At 39.3% G+C, this 9,805-nt stretch overlaps 1 pseudogene; it reads left to right on the top strand.

The window, feature by feature from the left end:
* The first annotated feature begins 7,591 nt into the window (after positions 1-7,591).
* Positions 7,592-9,444, top strand: LOC101142737 (ribosome-binding protein 1-like; annotated as a pseudogene).
* The last annotated feature ends 361 nt before the right edge of the window (positions 9,445-9,805 follow it).

Genomic DNA, 9,805 nt, shown 5'->3' with positions numbered 1-9,805 from the left:
AAACACTTAACACCTACTCTCTTAGCATTTCTCAACAGTACAATAAGTTATTAAGTGTAATTCACCATGTAGTAGGTTAGATCTACTGAATTTATTCCTTCTGACTGAAATTTTATATCCTTTGATTAACATATATGCAGCCTTCCCAGATCTCAACCACCCCAGCCTCTGGTCACCATGATTCTACTCTCTGTTTAAGTTCTATCATTTTAGCTTCCACATATAAGTGAGAATATGTGGTATTTGTGCGTCTGGCTTATTTCACTTAGCATAACGGCCTGCAGGTTCATCCCTGTTGTCACGAATGACAGGATTTCCCTCATTCTATGGCTGAATAGTACTCCTTTCTGTATATTTACCACATTTTTAATCCATTCATCTGTTGATGGGCACTTAGGTTGACTCCATATCTTGGCTATCGTGAATAATAGTGAAATGAACTTGGGAGTGCCAATTTCACTTCTTTTGGATATATACCCAGAATTAAATTGCTGGATCATGTGGTAGTTCTATTTTTAATTTTCTGAGGAACCTCCATACTGATTCCATAATGGCTATACTAATCAGAATCCCAAAAACGTACAAGCTGCCCTTTACTCCACAGCATCACCAACAGTTATCGCTTGTTTTTGGTAACAGCCATTCTTAAATGTGTGAGGAAATATCTTGTGGTTTTGATTTGCATTTCCCTGATTAGTGATTTGAGCATTTTTTCAGACTCCAGTTGGTCATTTGTATGTCTTCTTTTGAGAAATGACTATTCAAGTCCTTTGCCCATTTTCCTTTTTTTTTTTTTTTTTTTTTTTTTTTTGGTGAGACGGAGTCTCTGTTGCCAGGCTGGAGTGCAGTGGTGCTATCTTGGCTCACTGTGACCTCTGCCTCCTGGGTTCAAGCGATTCTTCTGCTTCAGCCTCCAAAGTAGCTGGGGCTACAGATGTGCGCCCACATGCCCAGCTAATTTTTGTGTTTTTAGTAGAGAAGGGATTTCACTATGTTGGCCAGTATGGTCTCGATCTGTTGACCTCATGATCCACCTGCCTCAGCCTCCCAAAGTGCTGAGATTACAGGTCTGAGCCACCGCGCCTGGCCTCAAATTTCTTTGTTTCTTGCTATTGAGTTGTTTGAATTCTTTGTATTTTTTGGATAGTAGCTTCTTATCAGATGTGTGGTTTGCAGATATTTTCTCCCATTCTGTAGGTTTTCTCCACTCTGTTCATTGTATCCTTTGCCGTGCAGAAGCTTCTTAGTTTGCTGTAATATCTATCACTTGTCTATTTTTGCTCTTGTTGTGTGTGCTTTTAGGGTAAAATCCAAAATATCATTGCCCAGATCAGTCTCATGGAGCTTGAGCTTGGGAGTCTGAGACCAGCCTGGGCAACATACATCACGTCTCAAAAAATAAATAAATAAATAAAAGCCATGTGTCACGGCATATGCCTGTAGTTCCAACTACTCAGGAGGCTGAGGCAGGAGGATCACTTGAGGCAGGGAGGTGTGGGCTGCAGTTAGCTGTGATCATGCCACTGCATTCCAGTCTGGGTGGCAGAGACTGTCTCAAGAAAAAAAAAATCATGTTATCTGCAAATGAACAACTCAACATTTTTCTTTCCAATTTGGATGCCTTTTGTTTCTGTTGCCTAACTGTTCTAAGACCTCCAGTACTATACTGAATAGAAGTGGTGAGAGGGCATCCTTGTCTTGTTCTGGATCTTCTTTCTCTGTTGATTATGATGCTAGCTGTGACTCTGTCATATGTGGCTTTTATTGTGTAGTTGCACATTCTTTATATACCTAATTTGTTGAGAGTTTTCATCACTAATAGATGTTGAATCTGTCAGATTCTTTTTTCTGCATATATTTAATGCTCACGGAGTCATATGGTTTGGATCTCTGTCTCTACCCAGATCTCATGTTCAATTGTAATCCCCAATGTTGGAGATAGGGCCTCGTGGGAGGCGATTGGGTCGTGGGGACAGTTTCTCATGGTTTAACACCACCCCCTTGGTGTTTTCATGGCAATAGCAAGTTATCATGAGATCATGTTTTAAAGTGTGTAGCATCTGCCCCCACCCCTCATGATCCAGCCATGTGAAGTGCCAGTTTCCCCTTTGTCTTCCAATGAGCAGATGCTGCCATCTGTTATTGTAATCTCATCCTCTCATAAAAGTGTATTATATTTCTCATAACCAGCCCTTCATATTCTATTCCTATTTTGGTATTTTAAAATAAAATATCCTTGAAACACTTGAATTCAAAGAGAGAATCTGAATGGTTTTTAAAAGGTCAATGAAATGCCGTTTCTTCATGCTTGAACAACTAAAAATTGACTAAAGTGCTTCTCTTCAAACTTTCTGGAACATTTTTTATCTAAATTCTAAGAGCAATCACAATAGGTTTTAACCACAATTGTGAGAATATTCTAAATGTTAGGGTGGAAAAAAATTTAAAATAATTTTATAGTAATTTTTTTATCATGGTGACAGTGTGCTAAATTTTTTTAAGTGAAATATTACTGTAGACATTTAAGTCAAGATTCTAAGAAACTGTTGTAAAGTCCAAAATTTTGTTTCATATACAATGCTATTATATATATATTTGCATATAAAATTAATATATGTGAGCCATGTTTCAAATGCTTGAGAGATTATTACATCAAAGATTCTTGATTATATAAAATGCCAATTACTTATAGGCACACATGCTTTAAATAATTACAAAGGCAGTTGTGGTTGATTCTACTCTTGCTACTGGCATTTATGTGGACATAATATTATGGTCTGAAGAATATTTAGGCAAATTTATCCCTCATATGATCAGAAGAACAATGCAAGATAGCATATATCTGAAAGGAAAAAAAATTTATATGGTTCTGAAAGCCTAAATCATTAACAACTTGGATAATAATTGGCATAAAAATACACAAACATGCCCCCTTCCTAGTAGTAGGTACACAGTGACAACAGAATCAAAGCATGTGGCTATGTGCATGTTTATATTTCAAGACACAGAGCACTCTATTCCTCTTCTCTGCCCTTTCTAGATGGCACAATTCCTCATGAATCTAAGTGCAGTCATAGGGTGGATGAAGGTGACCTGCCATTTATATGCAACTGATCTCTATTTTGGAAGTAATTAAAGTAAAAATATATTTTTAAAAGATAATTTCAAATTTCAGTGTAAACTAGTATGGTTTCACCCCTTTTCTTTGTAACATTTTTTCTAAGGTTGGAAAAGTAAGGTAGGCTTTAGTACGATTTTTAATAAGTTTTCAAAGTGAGATGCAAAATGGTGGCACCAACACATTTCAAGTCTGCTACATTTTGAGTACACTTATTGGAGAAAAGACCTTCTCATCATTTTTCTCTTACAGGAAAGGAAATAACATGTACAGCTGACCCTTAAGCAACACAGAGGTTGGGGTGCTGGCCCCCCTGCACAGTAGAAAATCCACTATAACTTTGACTCCCCCCAAAATAACTACTAATAGCCTATACTAAGCCTTGAAAATAACAGAAGCAGCCAATTAACACATATTTAATATGTTATATGTCTTATATACTGTATTCTTAACAAACATGCCAGAGAAAAGAAAAAGAAAATCATAAGGAAAATATATTTACTAGTTATTAAATGGAAGTAGATGATCAAACAGGTCTTCATCCGCATCCTTTTCATGGGCAGGGTGTGGAGAAGGATGTAGAATTCTTGGTTTTGCTAAGTGGACCTGCACAGTTCAAACCCTTGTGGTGCAAAGGCCATCTGTATAGCCATTGAATAGCAATTTATTTTTAGAAATTAAACTCACTAAAATACTCTTAGAAGGATGCCAAGAAAAAAATCAATAAGTATTTTTGGTTCATCTATTTCATCATTTCATTTCGTTTCATCATCATTTCATCATTTCATTTCATCATGTCATTTCATTTCATCCTTTAATTTCATCATTTCATCATTTCATTTCATCAATTCATCTCATTATTTCATTTCATCATTTCATCTCATCATTTCATCATTTCATTTCATTCTTTCATTTCATTTCATCATTTCATCTCATGATTTCATTTCATCTCACCATTTCACTTCATTTCATTTCATCTCATGATTTCATTTCATCTCTTCATTTCATCTCATCATTTCATCTTTTCATCTTGTCATTTCATTTCATTTCATTTCATCTTTTCATCTCGTCATTTCATTTCATCATTTCATTTCATCAATTCATCATTTCAGTTCATTTATTTCATCATTTCATTTCATCATTTAATTTCATCATTTCACTTCATTTCATCATTTCATATCATTTCATCATTTCATTTCATCATTTCACTTCATCTCATCATTTCATCATTTTATCTCATGATTTCATTTCATCTCATCATTTCATATTTCATCTTTTCATCTCATTTCACTTAATCATTTTATTTCATTTTATCTTTTCATCTCATCATTTCATCATTTCATTTCATTTCATTTTGTTTCATCATTTCATCATTTCCTTTCATCATTTCATCTCATCATTTCATCTCATCATTTCATCTCATTTCATCTCATTTCATTTCATTCATTTCATCATTTCATCATTTCATCTCATGATTTCATTTCATCTCATCATTTCACTTCATCTCATCATTACACCATTTCATCTCATGATTTCATTTCATCTAGTCATTTCATTTCATCTCATCATTTCATCTTTTCATCTCATCATTTCATTTCATCATTTCATTTTATCAATTCATCAATTTATCATTTCATTTCATTATTTCATCATTTCATCATTTCATTATTTCACTTCACTTCATCATTTCATTTCATCATTTCATATAATTTCTTCATTTCATTTTATCATTTCTTTTAATTTCATTTCATCATTTCATCATTTCACTTTATTTCATCATTTCATTTCATCATTTCATATCATTTCATCATTTCATTTCATCATTTCATCTTTTCAATGTTTCATTATTTCATCATTTCACTTCATCATTTCATTTCCTCATTTCATCATTTCATTTCATTTCCTTTCATCATTTCATCTCATCATTTCATCCTTTCATTATTTCATTTCATCATTTCATGTCATCATTTCACTTTATCATTTCATCATTTCATTTCAGTGATACATATATTTAAGTGCTAATGTGATGCCCAGGAGACATCCTACTTCCCTTTGTAAAATACCTCCTTCAACAAAAGGCAACCTCTCATGGCTGGCTAAGTCTACAGGGATACCAGGCTCTCCTCAACCACCCAATTTGATTTAGAACCTCAAACAGCACCTCAGTTTCATGAAAACCTAACACATAAACACAACACTTGGTTGTAAGTGAGCCAAAAGCTTCTTGTCTCTTTCTCTGCTCAAGGCTTAAGGCCGTGTCTCCCCAACTACATTCAGTGGAAGAAAAGATCCCCTGGACAAATAAGTTTGAGGACTGTCATTGCAGGACTTCTCAGAACCTTTAAAACACAAATCCTCATCCGCAGGGATCTTCAGGAGGGAGACAGCTGATGCAGCACAACTTTCTTTTACAGGAGCATCTTGCAGAATACAGTATGAGATACAGAAAGGCTGCATTGAGTCTTTTTAAGGGTCCAGGCCTTGGTGGTGGTGGGGTAGGAGCTCTCCAGATAGCATCTAATGAGTAGGAACATTCAGGTTGCTTTTTTTTCCCCTTATTGGCAAAACTGTGTGTGTACCATGAATGAAGCTGGTCTCCGTTATCCACATCAAAACTAAACCCAAATTAATTGGCTAAATTGGGACTCAACACCACCAGGAGCCACGCGGAAGACAGCCCTACCACACTTTAAAGTAGCTTACCTCATCATGTTTGAGGAAAGCAAAACGCTTATGACCAGTACGCTGCTAATACAAGTCTACAGATAATGCTGTAGGAAAAATTATTTTTCCCAATCATAGCTGGCATAGTCCACATTTTGCATTACAATTTCCCCTTTTTTAAAAATTTAAACACAGGTCTTTTTCTCTTCTTTTTAAACATTTTAATTTAATTATACAAGATGGAGTCTCAGTATGCTGCCCAGGCTGGTCTTCAACTCCTGAGCTCAAGTGATACATCCCTCTCCGCCTCCCAAAGTGCAGGGATTACAGGCCTGAGACACTGTGCCCAGCCTTAAACATAAAGTTTAATTCATTCTTACAATTATCCTGAAGTTAGAAAAATGGAAGGGGAAGAAAAATGGCAAGCAGGTAGGCTGACTTCGGCTTCATTATTTGGAAGGACAGTTTGCTCGGTTAAAACACACTACTGCCCAAAAGGCCAAGACAACAGAAAAATACAGACTTATATAAATAGATTTTATATGTGACAGCAGTTTGAATGGAGACTTTTTCAATGCAAATGACAAACAGCTGTGCTTGGGAATAAATGACAAATTTTTTTTTTATCTCAACAGCTGTCCTGAGAGCACGTCTCTACATCTCTACCTGCATTCTGGAATCAGGGAGAAAGCCAAAACGGATGACAAGACACTAGGTCAGCCGCGTCCAACCCTTTGACTACAAGGACTTTTCCGCCTATCTGTGGTGGTGGGTATCATGAAAATTATGCACAAACCTTTTTTTTTTTTTTTTAAGCTCATCAGCTATCGTTAGCATTAGTGTATTTTATATGTGGCCCAGGAGCATTCTTCTTCCAATGTGACCCTGAGAAGCCAAAAGACACCTGTGCACTAGATCAAAAGGCTACTCCTTCTGGAAGCAATTGTAAAGAATTTGACATTATCTTCACATGAAAACCAATGGATAGTGGGACAGAATGCAAAAATCTTCAAGTATTTTTCTTGTTGGTTTTTTTTTTTTTTAAGTCAGGGTCTTGCTCTGTGGCCCAGGCTGGAGTACACTGGTGAGATCACAGCTCAGTGCAAGCTCAAGTGCTCCTCCCACCTCAGCCACAGTAGTAGCTGGGACTACAGATGTGCACAACCACCCCTGGCTAATATTTTACTTTTTGTAGAGACGGGGTCTCACTATATTGTCCAGGTTAGTCTCAAACTCCTTGACTCAAGGGATCCAGGACAGGATAACAGGTGTGAGCCACCACATCTGGCCATGTGCATGAACTTTTAAGACAAACACAAGGCCCCACAAAACTTAAGGTTTTCCCACCTAATTTCCAGGGGATCTTTTGGTGCAAGGATGAGAAGCCCTTAAAAGTACCCAGACAACTCCAAAGATTGAAGACAGTTCATTGGGGCTGAGCCAGCCCACTGGACAGACTGACCTTCAAAAAAGGCCCACCCATGATATACACCAGATGGCTCTCCAAGAATCTCTCCAGTCCTCAGCATCCCTAAGGTACTGGACAGAGCTAGGAAAGCAAACCCATGTGCTTCTTCCTTCAGGCAACCCCTTGAGGTCAAGACCCCACAATCAGACGAGGATGGAGTGGCTCACCCTCAGTCAACAGGCCAGACTCAAGGTGGTATTATGTCTTAACCAAGGGTGTGGGCCTCCAGGTCTCACTCCCAACTCAGTGCTCCTTTAATAAACACACTTTGTTAATTCTCCTTAACAGGGGCTCCAGGCAAGTGAGTTCTCCCTCAGGCCTTCGGTTTCCTCACCCACAAGATGAGAGGGCTGGACCAGATGGAAATTCGGGGGGTAAGGGGATGTCCGCTCGCAGCCCACCTCGCCCATGGGCCCCTCAAGCCTCCATGCCAGTTCCCACGACGCACCCGCCCCACAGATCCTGCCCAAGGTGACGGATGGTCCCGGGTCCTCAGGCTGCCGCACCAGTGAGTGCAGGAGGGAGGGGAAGCCTCCAACGGGGCGACTGGGGCTCAAGGATGCAACTCGGCCAGGAGTGAACTCGGGCACGGAGGGAGGTGTCTGGGCCGCTCCTCAAGCCCAGCCCAGGTCCACGACCCCCTTACCTCCAGGGTCCGTATCTCCTGCTGGGTGAGGTCCTTGGACACAGCGCACTTGTTGCGCAACCGTCGCAGGCTGTCGATGGAGATGCCGATAAGCTTCTGGAGCTGCCCACAGTGCTGCAGCCTCTGGCTGGCTGCGGCCCCTGCGCCTCCCACAGAGGCCTCTGCATCACCCCCGCCACCGCCCTCGTTCTTCTCTCCCCTGGCCGCTACGCGCAGCACCGCTCTATGCAGGCCGCAGCGGCCAAGGCGGGGAGCCCGGGGCGCGGGCGCCTAGGCAAGGAACCCCCGAGCCGGGAGAGCTGGACCAGGAGCGCCCCTCGGCGCCGCCCGAACAAGGACGCCGGTAGAGCCGGCAGCCCAGTGTGCCGCTCCCGCCCTCAGAGCCGCGGCGGTGGTGGCAAAAAGCTGCAGCGGTGGGGAAAAAACCTGGGGCGGCGGGGACAAAAAGCCTCGGTGGCGGGGGCAAAAAGCCACGGCGGCAAAAACCGGCGGCGGCGGGGGCAAAATGCCGCAGGGGCAAAAAGCCGCAGCGGCGGGGGCAAGAAGCCTCGGTGGCGGGGGCAAAAAGCCACGGCGGCAAAAACCGGCGGCGGCGGGGGCAAAATGCCGCAGGGGCAAAAAGCCGCGGCGGCGGGGGCAAAAAGCCGCGGCGGCGGGGGCAAGAAGCCGCGGTGGCGGGGGCAAAAAACTGCGGCGGCAAAAACCGGCGGCGGCGGGGCAAAAAGCCGCAAAAAGCCTCGGCGTCAGGGGCAAAAAATATATATATATATAAAATATTATAAATATATATATTATATATTATAAATATATAATATCTAAATATATATATTATATATTATAAATATATAATATCTAAATATATATTACATATTATAAATATATAATATCTAAATATATTACATATTATAAATATATAATATCTAAATATATTACATATTATAAATATATAATATCTAAATATATTACATATTATAAATATATAATATCTAAATATATTACATATTATAAATATATAATATCTAAATATATTACATATTATAAATATATAATATCTAAATATATTACATATTATAAATATATAATATCTAAATATATTACATATTATAAATATATAATATCTAAATATATTACATATTATAAATATATAATATCTAAATATATTATATATTATATATAAATTATATACATATTATAAATATATATAATAAATCTTGATTCTAAGAATGTTTTCATTATTATCACTAAAACTTACGATGTTTTGTTCATTCGTTTGTGACTATATTGCATGATAAAAATTTAAAGATTTATTATGTTTGAATCAAACCCCACAATTTGTGTCATTTCCCCCTGTAATGTGGAAGTATGTTTTTAGTTCACAAATTTGGCAGAACAATAAACAGCGGCACAGCTCAAAGCACTAACTCCTCCGGAAGCAGCAGGTCAAAGTACATGCCAGACATTAAGCAGCAGAGCAACTTTGCAAGAGAAGACAGATCCTCAGGTTGGTGGGCAATGTCTGAACAGTCTGCTCTTGGCACCAATTGTTAGTCACTTGCAAAGATGTGGCTTTAAGAGGGTAAGAAATTACTACTCACATAAATTACATTTGTGAGGTAAGTAGGAAGGCCTTTCAAGGCGATCTGACATGGCTTGAATGTGCAAGAAAAGGAGCCAGGCCTGGAATTTTATTGAGGGTAGGTGGCATGCTAGGGTGAGAATTTATTCCCATGGACAGGGGTTTGAATGGTTTCAATCTGCTGCTGGTACCAGAAAAGGGACCACCCAGGTTTCCTCTTACTGTATTATTTTATACACACACACACACACACACACACACACACACACGGTTTAGGATTAAAAATAGAGACAACCATCAAAAAATGAAGATAGTTCCTTTTGGTCAGCCTGG

Source organism: Gorilla gorilla, chromosome 18 (genome assembly GCF_029281585.2).
Source record: "Gorilla gorilla gorilla isolate KB3781 chromosome 18, NHGRI_mGorGor1-v2.1_pri, whole genome shotgun sequence".
Taxonomy (NCBI): Eukaryota; Metazoa; Chordata; class Mammalia; order Primates; family Hominidae; genus Gorilla; species Gorilla gorilla.
Note: the sequence above shows the minus strand (reverse complement) of the source record. Positions and strands in the feature narration are given on the sequence as shown.